At 36.1% G+C, this 19,233-nt stretch overlaps 1 protein-coding gene across 3 annotated transcripts in view; it reads right to left on the bottom strand.

Moving 5' to 3' along the window:
* Nucleotides 1-19,233, bottom strand: part of FCHSD2 (FCH and double SH3 domains 2) — a 320,644-nt gene that overhangs the window by 250,257 nt on the left and 51,154 nt on the right. The window lies entirely within an intron of this gene.

Here is a 19,233-nt window from a genome sequence, read left to right as displayed (position 1 = left end):
GCATTGATAGGAACACAGAAAATAACCTCAGTTTTGTCCTGATGGACTTTCTGTCATGATAGTTGTCCTGTCTCCTTATTATTCTCTAGGACAAGACTGGCGGAAAGGAAAGCCCACCATTTCTCTCTAATAGCAACAGACACAAAACTAACTGCACACAGCCAAATTTAAAAAGCTTCTATGCAGATGATACTCACCAAAAAAGAACCCCTACTACATACACATATCACTAACTTCTTGGGTTGCATGCCCAACTCTTCATAAATTTATTTCTTAAAAGAATAAAACTAGCAAAAAATTTTAGGTACAACAGTTACCACAGAGTATTTGCTAGCATGTCCATATTTACTCTGTGTTTGTCCTTAGGCAAGGAGCCGCCCTTAAAGTCCACAATCTTTTCCTGCTTTCTTTCTACCCATAGTAACCTTTTATATCCTTCCTTTACTAGCAGCATTCTGCCAAAGACTACAGGAAGTACACTAATACACAGAAATTGGCTGCAGCAATTTCAGTTTGAGTACTGCCAATGATTTTACCAACACCTCAGTGGTTAGTTAACTGCATTCAGAAGCCAAACTTGATTTTATCCTAATATTTAATGTTGTTCAGTAATTCGTATATGGCTTCTGTGTCTTTAGAGATTCATTTGTTCTGTATGTATAAATAGATATGCAATATACTTGTTATTTCTGAAGAATTATGAAGTGAACTTAACAAACCATGCTTAAAAATAAAACATCGATACTTTGTAGGAAATTGAAACAACCAAGCAACTTGAAAAAGTTCACCACTCAAATCCCAGCAGGTGTAAATAAGGTTCTGCGATATTATTTTATCTCTTCTAACATTCCCTTAACAATGTCTTACATGTTTACTTTGCATGTGCTTGAAGGTACAATTTTTCAAATTGCTACCATATGATCAATCCCACTTAAATTTACATCCTTTACAGTATTTTTCCATTGAGATGGCTCATGTGTATGCATTCTGGTTCTCACTAATACTCAGTCTTTTTGTCCAACCAATCCGTTGTATAGAGGATGACAACATATACCACTATTAATAATTCTATAAAGGTCATTTTTTTCCAAATTAACCATAATGCCATATAAGTGGCTTTGAAGAGAAAGAAGTTAATATATTTAATTGGAAGACTACATACAACCATAGACAAGAAGCTCTGTAAGTGCAAGGACTTCCTACCCCACTACCCTTTTTGTGCATTGTTGCATCCACAGTACCTAGAAGAGTGCTCAATATTTTCTCAACATATAAAAACCAGTAGATCTTAAAATAAACTTCTAATTTTAAAATAGTGCTTTTTCTAAAAATAAAATGTGGTAAATCCAAGAGCACAAGATTCCCATTCATCTTATAGTCTAATTAGGGAAACATCAACATTCACAAGAGTGAGCTCCTGACAGAGACAAACCACCAGACGAAAAACTTAAAAGGAACCAAAACACACCATCATTATTTTAAATATTGTTTTAAAACTGGTAAAAGTAATAGAGCAAACAAAAAGTACAAAGCCAGTTGCTCATATAAATTGTGATTCTATTTCTTTTTGAGGTACTGTATTTAAATAGTCTTGCCTATTTAAATGATGTGCCAACAATAAATAATAGTCAAAATTGTAGAACTTACCAAAAAAGAAGCTTCTAATAATGTCATTACCAAATATTATGATTAGACAGTACGGTAACGGAAAGATAATTCACATACTTCCAATATAACTGCCAGCAGACTCTCAAAGGAAATTCCCACAATAATAACAAGTGCTCTAATTTTCAGTTGATTTAAAAATGTTTATAAATGTAATAGACATTACATTTTAGAAAATTTAATGGCTTAAACTGAAATGCATTAAGTTAAATGTAAAACAATTCTCAGAGGTTTGATTTTTCTCTAAGCCTTGCCAAATACTTCAACATAATAAAACTTTATATTTTTAGAGCACAAGTAAAATGTAAAATATCAAAAAATATAAAAATAGATGAAAAAATTTTGGAAATTATGATACTATCATTAATACAGATTCAAAGATTTCAAAGGTGTAAAAATTGGCAATATTAATTTTGTTTTCTAATCTAGCAAAGCCACCAAAACAAACCCTAAGATCATCTTAGACTCAATTTCACCTATGTAGTATTCTTGCTAAAATTTAACCTAAGTCTAATTGTGAAGAAAAAAATGAAAAACTCAATTACAGAGCATTCTATAAGACAACTGACGAGACTCCTCAAAAAGTCAAAGTCATAAAAAAAGGGGGGGAAAGGAAATATTCTAATAAAATCAAGAGACATATTCGCCAAATTGAATGTGTAAACCTTAATTAGATCTTTGAATGGGGGACAAAAACTATAGAAGATATTTGGAGAATAAATAAGGAAATATTAATATAAACTATATATTAGATAAGATTACAAAATTAATACTCATTATCTTTGCTGTAATAATGATATTATAGTTATTGGAAAATGTTCTTGTTCTCAGAAAATGCAAAGTGAAGTATGTAGAAGTATCATGAAGGCTGCAACTTACTTTCAAATGGCCCAGCTTTAAAAAAATGTGTCGCTAAAGTAAATGGCAAAATGTTAATAACTGGTAAATAAAGAGGAAATGGATCCAATTCTTTCAACACTTCTACAGATTTGGTTTTTTCAAATAAAAAGTTAGACAAAAAAGTCATTAAGCCAAAATGTTTCTTCATATTTCAATTCAGTTCAGTAGAAGTACTACAAAATCCAATGCTGATTGGTGCAGCTTGGCAAGAAGATTAGGGAACAGAAAAAAAAAAATTGGAAATATGCTGAGGAAAGACTTGACAGTCAAGAGAAAGTGTTTGTGCCCAATTTTAAAGGCACTGGGGAGCCAAAAAGGTGCCCATAAAAACCATCAGATATTAAAAAATGTGGTATAGGATAGGTTTTCAAGATGGCAGTGGCTGCGGTGGTTGGCGCGGAGTGGCTGAAGTGGAAAAGGCGGCCACTGGGCCTCAGGCAGCCGGGAAACTTCTGGACCTTCCTCTTGCCATCTCTTAAGGGAGGACCGCTGCTGGGGGGCCAGTAGTGGGGGGTGACCGCCACTTTGCCCCCGGCAGGAGAGGCTGCCTCATTTACAAGCAAGAGCTTTGAAGTGTGGAGCAGGAAAAGAACTGTTTCTTAGCTGCAAAAGCGAGTCTCAAAACAGGGAACACAGCACCAGGGCTGCTGTGGATGCAGACAGGATCCCGGAGGCCGGGGCCGCGCTGAAGGCGGCCAGCTGCCCTATTCAGGATTCGAGGTTTCAGGCCGGCATTAAAGAAGATTCCTGGGAGCGCCCGAGCCGCGCCGCGACTGAACAGCCCGAGGCGGCAGCGGCCGAGAACGGGGAAGGCGACAAACCAGAGGCAGAGAGTGAGCGCCCGACCTGGCACAGTCCTGTGAGTGACCCCTGGCCCAGCGCTCTTCGGGGGGCTGACGCCCACCCAGCTCCCACCTGCATCACCGGTTCACTCACTGCCCCGGGGCTGCCTCCATTTTCCCAGGTGCTGGCAGCTCCGCCTGCCTCGGCCCCTCACTGAGCCTTCCCACATTCTTGTCCCGGCGCGGGGCTTTCCGGAGCCTGCGGGCTGGCCTCCCCTCCCACTCCCTCCGCGGTTCTCTGGCGGGGCTGGTGGCGTTGGGCATCCCCGGCCAGTGTCGGGAGGGCAAGGAAGTACGGGCGGGCCGACTGTCACTCCACCACACCCTGGACTCCAGCCCCCGGTAAACTTCCTCTTACTGGGAGGCAGATACCATCTCTGCGGCCACCTGTTCGGAAAAACGCCTAACCAATTTCAGGTTGGGAATAGTGTGGTAGGAGAGTTCCCAGGTCCGCTTGAACCTGCCGGAGAGCTGGCTGCAGGTGGGCGCTAGATTTGGTCTATGCCGGGGGAATACAAAGGTGAACAAGTCCCGAGAAAGATCTACACAGTGCTACAAAGGCACCCAGAGCGACTGGTCATCTGTGCCTAGCAGAAACCTGGTAGACTTCCTGGGCGAGGCGGTGCCGAGCAGGGTCTTGAAGGCCCAGCTGATAGACGAGGGTTGCAGAAGACACACCCCAGCCCAGCACAGTGCGCACAGAGTGGGGAAACGTGCGGACAGGGAGGCGGACACTCGACAGAAACCACACACCCTGTGGGGTTGCCACTGCACGATCCAACAGCCTGGGCCAGAGCACACGGAAAAGGGAGAAGTCCTGCACAGGAAGTGAAAGCTCAACAGAGATCACACACCCTGTGGTACGTGATCCACCAGCCCAGCAGAGTCCAAGCTGACCAGAAAGGTGGCTCCCCGGAGAAGCCCAAGACCCGAGGCAACCACACACACAAGGCACTAGAGGCCAACTGAGCAGTCACGGAGGTAGCCATACCATATTGGCAACCACAGCAACATCCTAGTTAGTCATTAGTCTCAAACCAGTGGACTGTGAAACCCCCTCCCACAATGAATAAACATCAAAAAAAAGATACCAGAAATACAAAAAATCAAGAAAGTACACCACCAAAAGTTAATAAATCTCAAACTCTAGATCCTATAGAACAAGAAGCCCTTGAAATGACTGACAAGAAATTTCAAGTGATAATTCTAAGGAAACTGAATGAGATACAAGAAAACTCAGCTAGACATCATGATGAAATGAGGAAAAGCATACAGGATCTGAAAGAGGAAATGTACAATGAAATCAATGTCCTGAAAAAAAATGTAGCAGAACTTGCTGAACTGAAGAAGTTATTCAGCGAAATAAAAAACACAACGGAGAGTTTAACCAGCAGGCTTGTCGAAGTTGAAGAGAGAACCTCTGAACTTGAAGATGGGCTGTTTGAAATAACACAAGCAGAAAAAAAGAAAGAAAAAAGAATCAAGGACATTGAAGAAAATCTGAGAGAGCTATCAGACAACCTTAAGCGCTCAAATATCCGAAACATGGGTATTCCAGAAGGGGAGGAAAATGGAGATTCCATTGAAAACATATTCAACAAAATAGTGGCAGAAAACTTCCCAGGTATAGGAAAAATCACAGATCTTCAGATCCAGGAAGCTCAACGATCTCCAAACGTATTCAACCCAAAAAGGCCTTCTCCAAGACATGTCATAGTCAAATTGGCAAAACTCAGAGACAAAGAGAGAATCTTAAAAGCTGCAAGAGAGAAGCATCAAATCACCTATAAGGGAGCCTCAATCAGGCTAACATCAGACTTTTCATCACAAACCCTAAAAGCTAGAAAGGAATGGGATGATATTTTCAGAATACTAAAAGACAAAGATTGCCAGCCAAGAATACTCTACCCTGCAAGGCTATCCTTCCAAAATGAAGGGCATATAGTATATTTCTCAGACAAACAAAAACTGCGGGAGTTCACTACCACACGACCACCCTTACAAGAAATCCTCAAGGGAGTACTGGGTTTGGTTCCTGAAAAATAACTACCACTGCCATAAAAACCCAAGAAAATCAATACCCACTAGTATAATAAAAATGGCATTCATGAAGAGAAAACAAGCAAACAAAAATGCTATCTACAACCTAAGGAACCAACAAACACAGAAACCAAACAGTAAATCAGAAAGCAAGGAACAAAAGACACCTAAGACAACCAAACAACCAATAAAATGCTAGGAATAAATCAACACCTTTCAATAACAACTCTTAATGTAAAAGGCTTAAATTCCCCAATCAAAAGACACAGACTGGCTGACTGGATCAAAGAGGAGGACCCAACTATATGCTGCCTACAAGAGACCCACCTCACCCATAAAGATTCACACAGACTAAGAGTGAAAGGATGGAAAAAGATTTACCATGCAAACAGAAAAGAAAAACAGGCTGGAGTAGCTATTCTTATATCTGACAAAATAGACTTTAAACTAAAAATCATAAAAAGAGACAATGAGGGACACTACTTAATGATAAAAGGACTGATCCATCAAGAAGACATAACAATCATAAATATGTACGCACCCAATGTTGGAGCAGCCAGATTTATATAACAAACGCTATTAGACCTAAAGAAGGAAATAGACACTAATACCATAATAGCAGGGGACCTGAACACCCCACTGTCAATATTAGACAGATCATCTAGGCAAAGAATCAGTAGAGAAACACAAGATCTAAACAAGACTCTAGACCAATTGGAATTGGCAGATATCTACAGAACATTCCACCTAACAACCTCAGAATATTCATTCTTCTCATCAGCACATGGATCATTCTCCAGGATAGATCACATATTAGGTCACAAATCAAGTCTCAATAAATTCAAAAAAATTGGAATTATCCCATGTATCTTCTCAGACCACAATGGATTAAAACTAGAAATTAATAACAAACGAAACTCTGGAAACTATACAAACACATAGAAATTAAACAGCATTCTACTTAATGACATAAGGGTCCAAGAAGAAATCAAGCAGGAAATCAAAAAAATTTATTGAAACTAATGAAAACAATGATACATCCTACCAAAACCTGTGAGATACTGCAAAAGCAGTATTGAGGGGAAAATTTATTGCATTAAACGCTCACTTCAGAAGAATGGAAAGATGGCAAGTGAACAACCTAACACTTCACCTTAAAGAACTAGAAAAACAAGAACAATCCAAACCTAAAGTTAGCAAACGGAAAGAAATCATTAAGATCAGAGCAGAACTGAATGAAATTGAAAACCAAAAAACAATTCAAAAGATCAATGAATCAAAAAGTTGGTTTTTTGAAAAGATAAATAAAAGTGACAAACCATTAGCATGGCTAACAAAAAAAAGAAGAGAGAAGACTCAAATAACAAAAATTAGAAATGAAAAAGGCGATATTACAACTGATTCATCTGAAATACAAGGAATCATTCGAGACTACTATAAACAACTATATGCCAACAAATTTGAAAATCTGGAGGAAATGGATAAATTTCTGGAAACACACAAGCTCCCAAAATTGAACCATGAAGACGTAGAAAATTTGAACAGACCAATAACAATAAAGGAGATTGAAGCTGTTATCAGAAGGCTCCCAACAAAGAAAAGCCCAGGACCAGATGGATTCACAGCAGAATTTTACCAAACATTCAAACAGGAATTGACACCGATTCTTTACAAACTATTCCAAAAGATTGAAACGGACACAAATCTCCCAAACGCATTCTACGAAGCAAATATCATCCTGATACCAAAACCAGGTAAAGATATAACCAAAAAAGAAAACTACAGGCCGATATCCTTGATGAATATAGATGCAAAAATCCTCACTAAAATACTAGCAAACAGAATACAGCAACACATACGTAAAATTATTCATCACGATCAAGTGGGATTCATCCCAGGGATGCAAGGTTGGTTCAACATACGCAAATCAATAAATGTGATACACCATATTAATAAAATCAAACACAAGGACCATATGATCATCTCTATAGATGCTGAAAAAGCATTTGATAAAGTTCAGCACTCATTCATGACAAAGACCCTCTATAAGTTAGGTATAGAGGGAAAGTATCTCAACATAATTAAAGCCATATATGCCAAACCCACTGCCAATATCATCCTGAATGGGCAAAAGCTGAAAGCTTTTCCTTTAAGAACAGGAACTAGACAAGGATGCCCACTCTCACCACTCCTATTCAACACAGTGTTGGAAGTACTAGCCAGAGCAATCAGAGAAGAGAAGGAAATAAAGGGCATCCAGAATGGAAAAGAGGAAGTCAAACTGTCCCTGTGTGCAGATGACATGATCCTATACATCGAACAGTCTAAAACCTCCACAAAAAACTGTTAGAATTGATAAATGACTTCAGCACAGTAGCAGGGTACAAAATCAACACACAAAAATCAGTAGCATTTCTTTTCTCCAATAGTGAACATGCAGAACGAGAAATCAAGAAAGCCTGCCCATTTACAACAGCCACCAAAAAAATAAAATACTTAGGAATTGAGTTAACCAAGGAGGTGAAAAATCTCTATAATGAGAACTACAAACCACTGCTGAGAGAAATTAGAGAGGATACAAGAAGATGGAAAGATATCCCATGCTCTTGGATTGGAAGAATCAACATAGTGAAAATGTCCATACTACCCAAAGTGATATACAAATTCAAGGCAATCCCCATCAAAATTCCAAAGACATTTTTCTCAGAAATGGAAAAAACTATCCAGACATTTATATGGAACAATAAAAGACCACGCATAGCCAAAGCAATGCTGAGCAAAAAAAATAAAGCTGGAGGCATAACACTACCTGACCTTAAGCCATACTACAAAGCTATAATAACCAAAACAGTATGGTACTGGCATAAAAACAGACACACTGACCAATGGAATAGAATAGAGAATCCAGAAATCAACCCACACACTTACTGCCATCTGATCTTTGACAAAGGCACCAAGCCTATTCACTGGGGAAGGGACTGCCTCTTCAGCAAATGGTGCTGGGATAACTGGATATCCATATGCAGGAGAATGAAACTAGATCCATACCTCTCACCGTATACTAAAATCAACTCAAAATGGATTAAGGATTTAAATATACACCCTGAAACAATAAAACTTCTTAAAGAAAACATAGGAGAAACACTTCAGGAAATAGGACTGGGCACAGACTTCATGAATACGACCCCAAAAGCACGGGCAACCAAAGGAAAAATAAACAAATGGGATTATATCAAACTAAAAAGCTTCTGCACAGCAAAAGAAACAATTAACAGAGTTAAAAGACAACCAACAGAGTGGGAGAAAATATTTGCAAAATATACATCTGACAAAGGATTAATATCCAGAATATATAAGGAACTCAAACAACTTTACAAGAAGAAAACAAGCAACCCAATTAAAAAATGGGCAAAAGAGCTAAGTAGGCATTTCTCTAAGGAAGATATACAAATGGCCAACAGACATATGAAAAAATGCTCAACATCACTCAGCATCCGGGAAATGCAAATCAAAACCACACTGAGATACCATCTAACCCCAGTTAGGATGGCTAAAATCCAAAAGACTCTGAACGATAAATCCTGGCGAGGTTGCGGAGAAAAAGGAACTCTCATACATTGTTGGTGGGACTGCAAAATGGTGCAGCCTCTATGGAAAATGGTATGGAGGTTCCTCAAACAATTGCAGATAGATCTACCATACGACCCAGCTATCCCACTGTTGGGAATATACCCAGAGGAATAGAAATCATCACGTCAAAGGTATACCTGTTCCCCAATGTTCATCGCAGCACTCTTTACAATAGCTAAGAGTTGGAACCCGCCCAAATGTCCGTCATCAGATGAGTGGATATGGAAAATGTGGTACATCTACACAATGGAATACTACTCAGCTATAAAAACGAATGAAATACTGCCATTTGCAACAACATGGACGGACCTTGAGAGAATTATATTAAGTGAAACAAGTCAGGCACAGAAAGAGAAATACCACATGTTCTCACTTATTGGTGGGAGCTAAAAATTAATATATAATTCACACACACACACACACACACACACACAAAAAAAAAAAAAAACCCGGCGGGGGGAAGAAGATATAGCAACCACAGTTACTTGAAGTTGATATGACAAGCAAACAGAAAAGACATTGTTGGGGGGTGGGGGAGCGAGGTTTTGGTGATGGAGAAACAATAATCAATCACAATGTATATTGACATAATAAAATTTTTTTAAAAAGAGGAAAAAAAATAAAGTAATTTCCTGAGAAAGTTTTATATTAATTATTCATTTCATTATAATTTAGTAAAGTTTTATGAACAACAGGCTCTGAGCTTACAGTACTTGAAATCTCTGGTATAATTTTAAGGAGCTGAACTGGTTTACTTCTTATGGATATAACAAAAATGAAAGATTTTTTTTGTAGAAGATTCTGGAAATCATGAAGAAAAAAAATCATCTGTCCCCTCACATTGTAGAGATAGGCATAATTGATTAATTAATTAATTATGTAGTATATAACCTTAAAGTTTTTTCTGTGAACATGTGAACAATTTAAACATATTGAGTGAATTTATTTAAAATTTATAAATGTACTATTTTGTTCAGTGTATCCCTTCTTTAGTTACCAATATTTTATGAACATTTTCTCCTTCTGTATCATCATTGAGCTAACTGCATATTACTATTTGGGATAATTACATTTCATTTTATTTGTTGTACCATCATTTATTTAGTCTTTTATTAGAAATTTAGGTTCCAGTTTTATTATTTTTTTTTATAAACAATATTATGCTGAATCACTTTGCATACATCCCTGATTATTTTCTTGCTCCAGTTCCTATAAGTGAAATTTCTGGGTCAAAAGGCTTTAGTAATATTACCAATTACATTTTAAGGCTTTAGTAATATTACCAATTACACTATAAGAAATATTTATCTTCTTGGCAGTAGCATACTAGAGTGCCTGTTTCCTATATTGTTGCTACTATTAGGTGATATAATTAAAATTTTCAGGTTCTCCCTTATTTGTGGGAGCTAAAAATAAATAAATAAATACACACCAAAAAAAACCGGGGGTGGGGGGAGAAAACATACAATTGCAATTCCTTGAAATTGATACGACAAGCATACGGAAAGGACATTGTTGGGAAGGAGGGGGGAGAGGGAGGAGGGAGGGGGGTTTCGGTAATTGGCCACAATAATCAACCATATTGTATATCAACAAAATAAAATAAAATATTTTTTTAAAAAAACTGAATTGTGCTCATGGTTGCATAACTCTATAAATTTACTAATAACTATTTAATTATATATTTTAAATGGATGAATTGTTAATGATATGTAAATTATGTCTCACAGAAGTGTTTTTAAAAAGTAAACAACAAGAAATAGAAGTTAGAAAGCTATAAATGAAACAAGTATGGTAATGTACAGGTAATAGTTGAGGCTGGGTGAGGGCTATTAAGAGTTCATTGTGCTAATTTCTTCTACTTCCACATATGTTTGAAAACTTTTCCTAATAAAAAGTTTTGAGTATCAGTAAGAAAACAAACTACCCAATTTTTAAAAAATTAGCAAAATATTTGAACAAATACCTCATCAAAGAATATATATGGATGGAAAATAAACACATAAAAATGATGCTTAACATCATTAGACATTAGGTATATACAAATTAAAACAACTACACATCCAGTACAATATCTAAAATTAAAAAAACTAACTATATCTAGTGTTGGGGAGGATGTGGAGTAACTGGAACTCTCATAAACTGCTGGTGAGAATGTAAAATGGTGCGACTTCTTTGGAAAAAGTTTGGCAGTTATTTAGAAAGCTAGAAATAACCCCAGTGAGAAAGTGACATCATCAAGATGGCAGAAGAGATGATCCTCAGCACGGCTCTCCCTGCAACTGATCGATTTACAACTATTAAAAGGAAAGACTGCCATACTGTAACCACTAGACTTCAGAGAGAAGAGGAGCAGGGACCCGTGGAGTTCCTGAAAGCATGAGAAGCTGCACCAAGAGGGAGAAAGGACTGCTCCTTCTGAGCTCCAGCTGGCATGGTACAGGGCATGGAGCAGCTGCACACACGGAGTGGCTGGTGGCAGATAGCAAGAGAAGGCAAAGCCACAACAGTGCCCTTTGTGTGAAGCTACTTGGAGTTTGCAGGGAAAAAGAAGGGTTCAGAGCACACCATACCAGATCCCGGGCTAGCAAGGCCACTGGTGGGCTCCTCTGGACCTGCACAGGAGCAAGGGGCTGCAGACAACCAGAGGAATAAGCCACCAACAATGAAAATACACAGAGTGGCTCAATGTATTATAAAACAAGAGCCCACAATACGCTGCCTATAAGAAACTCACTTCACCTATAAAGACATACATCAACTGAAAGTGATGGGATAGAAAAAGATATTTCATGCAAACAGAAAGTAAAAAAGAGCAGGAGTAGCTATACTTACATCAGATAAAACAGAGTTAAAGCCAAGGAAATTTTTAAAAGATAAGAAAGGTCATTATATAATGATAAAAGGATCAATTCAACAAAAAGAAATAACAATTCTAAATATATATGTACCCAACATCAAAGCACCCAGTTCTATAAAGCAATTACTATTAGAACTAAAGGGAGAGATAGACTCCAAAACAATAATAACTGGGGACTTTAACACCCTACTTTCAACAAAGGATAGATCACCCAGACAGGAAATTAACCAGGAAACATCAGAATTAATCTCCATTCTAGGCTTATTGGACCTAATGGACATTTACAGACCATTTCACCCAACTACTGCAGAATACACATTCTTTTTGGCAGCAAATGGAACATTCTCTAGAATAGAGTATATGTTAGATCACAAAACAAGCCTCAACAAATTTTTAAAAACTGGAATTATATCAACTATCTTGTCTGACTACAACAAAATAAAACTAGATAACAACAAAACCATACATATAAATGAAAATTAAACAACATGCTCCTAAACAACAAAAGGGTCAAAGAAGAAATCAAAAGGAAATTTTTAAATTCCTGGAGACAAATGAAAATGAAAACACAACATACCAGAACCTATGGAATAAAGCAAAAGCAGTTCTAAGAGGGAAGTTTATAGCAATAAATGCCTACATCAGAAAAGAAGAAAGACTTCAAATAAACAACCTAACATTACATGTCAAGGAACTAAAAAAACAAGAACAAACCAAACCCAAACTCAGGAGAAGGAGAGAAATAACAAAGATCAGAAGAGAAATAAATAAATTAAAGATTTTTTTAAAGTACAAAACACTGATAAAACAAGGGTTGGTTTTTTAAAAAAATAAAGTACATAATCCTTAAGCTAGACTAACAAAGAAAAAGAGAAGACTCAAATAAGGAAAATGAGAAATAAAAAAGGAGACATTATAACTCATATTACAGAAATGTAAAGGATCATAAGAGACTACCAAGAACAACCATATAAGAACAAACTGGAAAACCTAGAAGAAATGGATAAATTCCTGGACACATACAACTTACCAAGGTTGAATCATGAAGAACTATAAAACCTAAACAGATCAATAATGAATAATGAAATTGAAGCAGTAATAAAAAGTCTCCCAACAAAGAAAACCCCAGAACCAGATGGCTTCACTGCTAAATTCTACCACGCATTTAAAGAACTAATACCAATTCTTCTGGAACTCTTCCAAAAACTGAAGAGGAGGGAGTACTTCCAAACTCATTCTACAAGGCCAAAATTACCCCTATGCCAAAATCAGAAAAAGACACAACAAAAAAGGAAAAGTACAGATCACTGTACCCAATGAACACAGATGCAAAGACCCTCAACAAAATACTATCAAACAAAATCCAACAATACATTAAATATATCATTCACTATATCAAGTGGGATTTGTCTCGGGAGAGTTCAACATACATAAATCAATAAACACGATACAACACATCAACAAAAAGAGGGAAAAAAACATCTGGTCATTTCAATAAACAGAAAAAGCATTTGGTAAAATCCAACACCACCTCATGATAAAAACACTCAACAAATTAGGTATAGAAGGAATGGACCTCAATAAAATAACAGTCATATACAACAAACCCACAGCTAATATCATGCAGAATGGACAAAAATTGGAGGCTTTTCCTCTAAAGATCAGGAACAAGACAAGGATGCCCACTTTCCCAACTCTTATTGAACACAGTACTGGAAGTTCTAGCCAGGGGTAAAAGGCAAGAGAAAGCAATAAAAGGCATCCAAATAGGAAAGGAAGAGGTCAAACTATCCCTATTTGCAGATGACATGATCACATACAACAGAAAACCCTAAAGACACCACCAAAAACTTACTAACACTAATAAATGAATTTGGTATAATGGCAGGATACAAAATCAACACACAAAAATCAACACCCTTCCTATATGCCAATAACAAAACAGCTGAAGAAGAAACCAGGAAAGTAATCCCATCCATAATATCTACCAAAAAAATGAAATACCTAGGAGCAAATTTAACCAAGGAGGTGAAAGACCTCTACAATGAAAACTATAAAATATTGTTTAAAAAAATTGAACAGGACACAAATAAATGAAAAGATATCCCATGTTCATGGGTTGGAAGAATTAACATCATCAAAATGTCCATATTGCCCAAAGCAATCTACATGTTCAACACAATCTCTATCAAAACACCAACAACATTCTTTACAGATAGAAAAAACGACCTTACAATTTGTATAGAACCACAAAAGACCCCATATAGCTAAAGCAATCTTAAACAAAAAGAACAAAGTTGGAGGCATAATACTTCCTGACTTCAAAAATATACTATAAAGCTATAGTAATCAAAGCAGCATGGTACTGGCATAAAAACAGACAAACCAATGTAACAGAATAGAGGGCCCAGAAATAAACCCACACATTTATAGCCAACTAATTTTTGACAAAGGTGCCAATAAGATACAGTGGGAAAAGGACAGCCTCTTTGATAAATGGTGCTGGGTAAACCGGATATTCACATGCAGAAGATTGAAACTAGACCCCCATCTCTCATCATACACAAAAATCAACTCCAAATGGATTAAAGACCTAAATTTAAGACCTGAAACTATGAAACTACTAATAAAAACATACTACTAAAAAAAACATACTACTAAAAGAAAACATATGGGTAATGTTACACAAAATGGGATTGGGCACCACTTTTTTGAGCAAGACTACAAAGGCACAAGCAACTAAAGGAGAAATACACAAATGGGACTATATCAAACTAAAAAGCTTCTGCACAGCAAGGGACACTATCGACAAAGTGAAGAGAAAACCTACAGAATGGGAACTACACATTAGACAAGGAGCTAACATCTAGAACATGTAAGGAACTCAAATAACTCAATAGCAAAAAACCCAAATAACCCAAAGGTTATTTGGTGAAAAGGGTGAAGACCTGGACAGACATTTCTCAAAAGAAGACATATAAATGGCCAACAGGCACATAAAATAAATGTTCGACATCACTAATCATCAGGGAAATGCAAATTAAAACCACAATGAGATATCGCCTCACTCCAGTCAGAATGGCTATTCTCAACAAGACAGAAAATAACAAATGTTGGCAAGGATGCAGAGAAAAGGGAACTCTCCTACATTGTTGGTGGACTGTAAATTGGTACAGCCATGGTGGGAAACAGTATGGAGGTTCTTCAGAGAACTAAAAACAGATCTACCTTATGACCCAGCTATGCTACTACTGAGTATATAACCAAAGGAAATGAAATCTATATATCAAAAAAGAAAAAACAAAAAAACCACCTGCACTCCCATGTTCATCGCAACAGTGTTCACAATAGCCAAGAGATAAAATAAACCTAAATGCCCATCAATGGATGAATGAATTAAAAAACTGATATATATACACAATGGAATACTATTCAGCTATTTAAAAAAAGATATCCTATCATTTGCAGCAATATGGATGGAACTGGAAACCATCATGTTAAGTGAAGTAAGTCAGGCACAGAAAGACAAATACCACATATCACTCATAAGAGGAATCTTAAAAAAACAAAAGTGGTTCTCATACATATAGAGTAGAATAACGGTTACCAGAGGCCAAGAGGGGAGGGGACATGGTGGGAGGAAAAGTAGTGGACTAACAGGTACAAAACTATTCTATCTACCCTAAGAGATTCATTGTGCAGTATATGCATGTATTGAACAACACACTGTACCCCACGAATATGTACAAGTAAATGTTAAAATAAAAAAATAAAATAACCAGCCATTCCACTCTATTTACCCAAGAGAAATGAAACTATTGTACACATGCAAATGTTCAGAGCAGCTTTATTTATAATATCCCAAAAATGGAAATAACTCAAATCTCCAGCAACAGGTAAATGGATAAATTACAGTATATCCATACAATAAAATATTACACAGAAATAAAACACTGATGCACACAACATAGATAAATTGCAAAATTATGCTGAATAAAAGAAGCCAGAAAAAGAGAGTACATACTGTATGATTATACATATTAAATTAAAATTCTAAAAAATGAAAACTAATCTATAGTGAGAGAAAGCTAATCAGTGGTTACCTGAGGATGATGGGGAAAGGAAATCAAGGAAAAATAAATGGGAGGGAGAGATTATAATGGGATACAAGGAAACCTGGGGGATTATGGATGTGTTCACTATCTTGATTGTGATGATAGTTTCAAAGGTAGATATATCAAGGGGTCTTTAAAATTGTTCATGGAAAGATTCTTTTAATTTGCATTTTTAAAATTTATCTTTTAAGGGCCGACCCCGTGGCGCACTCGGGAGAGTGCGGCGCTGGGAGTGCGGTAGTGCTCCCGCCGCAGGTTCGGATCCTATATAAGGATGGCCGGTGCACTCACTGGCTGAGCGCGGTGCAGCCGGTCACAAAAAAGACAGAAAAAAAAAAAATTATCTTTTAATTCCATTTTCCACAAACTTTTTGAAGCACGCTTGTGTGTGTGCATGTCAAAGCTTATCAAATTGCAAATTGTGCAGTTTACTGTGTGTCAATTATATCTCAATAGAGCTGTTTTTTGTTTTTTTTTTTTTTTTAACAAAAGTCAATACTGTAGATTCCTTGCTTGAGAGTAAAGGCAGTAAAGGTAGGGAACAAGAGGGGTTTCTGAGATGTTGTTACGGTTCCATTTTGTTCCTCGAATTGCGTGCTAGTATATAGGTGAGTTCACTTTGAAAATTCATGGAACTGCATACTTATGAACTTCACACTTCTCTGTATGTATGTTTTATGTCAATTTTTTAAAAGTATTAAAATGAAAATAAGATACTACTACACTCATCAAAATGTCAGTCTGTTTAATTTCAGAGAATATCAAATGTTGGCAAAGATGTGGAGCCACTGAAACTCTCATACATTGCTGGTGAGACTGTAAACTGGTACAATCACTTTGGAAAATTGTTTGGCGGTATCTACTAAAGTAGGACATACACATACCCAATGAGCCAGCATTTCTACTCCTCGATGTATACCAAACAGAAATGTGTACATATGTCCACTGAAAGACATGCATAAAACCTTTGTTTAGAAACGTTGCTCAAAAATCATCCAAAACTGAAAACAACTCAAACTTTCATCATCAGTACACTGGAAAAGCAAATTGTGATATATTCATTCAGTAAATACTATAAAGTAAAAAAGAGTGAACTACTCCTACATGCAACATGGATGAAGCTCAAAATCTTAATGCTGAATGAGAAAAATCAGACACAGAGAGGTACATACTCCATGGTACCATTTAAGTTCAAACAGCATCAGAAATCCAAAAATAACAACTATTCTGATAAAAGAGTACTGGTTACTGCTGAAAAGTATGAATATGGACTGCTTCTGGGGCCCTGGTAACATACAATATCTTAATAGGGCTAGTAGTTAACGTGACTGTGTTCACTTCACAAAAATTTATCAAACAGTACACTTCAGATATGTCCATCTTACTATATATATGCTATAGTTCAATTTTTAAAAATTTATTCCCCCAAATTTCAACTCTAAAATAAACCGAAGAAGAGAATTTAAATAGCGCAAGTGTCCTCTCTGACCAAACCCTATCACCAATGAGGGTATGTCTTCATATAAAGAATGCAAACAAGCCTGAAATAATCAGTGCTTACTGGCAAAATCTAAAGAAAGAATGGGTCAATTATTTTAGGGATTTCTCTTGTATTGAAAAGAAGTAAAAACACTGTTTAGGCAACCAAACAAGAGGACAGAGATATCTTTGGCTAGATCCTCAGGAAAGAAATTGAAAAGCAAACTGGGAAAACACCGAAGAGTAAGAACTGACAAATTATCTAAAAGGCAAATATGATGACAAATAACAGGAACAGTCAGCAAACTGACTCTCCATAAATATGCTCAATTGTTCCAAGAGAGAGACACTAGAACATTTTAATTTCTGAATACAATTACTTTATAAAATTTTGAAATATACAAACTGAAATGAGATACATTACATGTTTTACATACATTATTACAGAGAATTGTATAAACAAAACCAGGTATAAGCTATATGACAGACATTTAAAGAAACTTTTCAAGGTTAAATTTGACTACTCTGTAAAATGTAATTCTATAGTACTATGTACACACATATATACAGGTATGCATATACCTATACATATATATAATAGAAATGTGTGTATATATATTACGTATTTGATAAAAAAGGAGATAAGTTTTAATATATCATTTAGAGTTACAAAAATAATAAATGCACTAAACTAATGCCACAATTATACTGGAAAGAGTTGTCTAGAAAGGCACAGCTTAGTAAATTAATTTCTCATTTATTATAAGTAATCAAGTGCTCATATGTAGAGTTGATAAATCAAGAATCAGTCATAAGTACATTATTTAAAGATAAGGAAACAATCACCAGGAGAACCAAACAGGCATTCATTTTAATATTTTCTCTGAGAAAGGAAACTGAGATTGGAGCAGAGGACTGCTACTTTTCATATAATTCAATGTATTATTTTACATTTTTAATCATAAACATGTCCTATTTACTTGATGATTAAAACTTTGTGTTGTTACAGAAGAATATATCATATAAAAATTTTCATGTTCTATTAAATTTTTTAAAGCAGATCATAGACTTTCATCCCAATTTTATAAACATACATATATTATATATTTCCAAATATGAAAATGTATTTTTAAAGAGCATCATAACTTCCTATTTCACAGGATTGAGAGGATTAAACCAGATAATATATGTAAAGTATTCAGCAAAGAGCCTGGTACAAAGTAAGGATTCAATAAGTGTTAGCTATCGTTACTAATATTTATTACATATGCATAGAAATAGAGTTCAACATAAATATTAGAATTGATGCTATACATTACATAAAGCTCTCGATACATTATAAGAACTCAACAACTGCTGAATTAATGAATTAATGAGTTGTATCTCACTTTCAAGACAGATAATTCTAAGACTATCAAATCAAAGACAGACAGCAGCTACATAATCGACTATAAGAAAATTAGAATAAAACTAAAACCTGACAAAGTACACAAAAAAATCATGCCCTAATCTCTTTATAAGGAGAATAAAAGAAGCAGCAGCAATAGTAGTTACCATGTAGATCATTTACAGAATGTTAATTTTTCCTTCTAATGACCTCCCGTATGTTAAAATTTTGCTACGATTATGACTTTTACAATTTTTGTGTCAGGAGGAACAATCTTAAAATTCTACTCCACATAGAAAGTAATTGATTAAAAGA

Source organism: Cynocephalus volans, chromosome 4 (genome assembly GCF_027409185.1).
Source record: "Cynocephalus volans isolate mCynVol1 chromosome 4, mCynVol1.pri, whole genome shotgun sequence".
NCBI classification, from domain to species: domain Eukaryota; kingdom Metazoa; phylum Chordata; class Mammalia; order Dermoptera; family Cynocephalidae; genus Cynocephalus; species Cynocephalus volans.
This window is presented reverse-complemented; position numbering and strand designations above follow the sequence as displayed.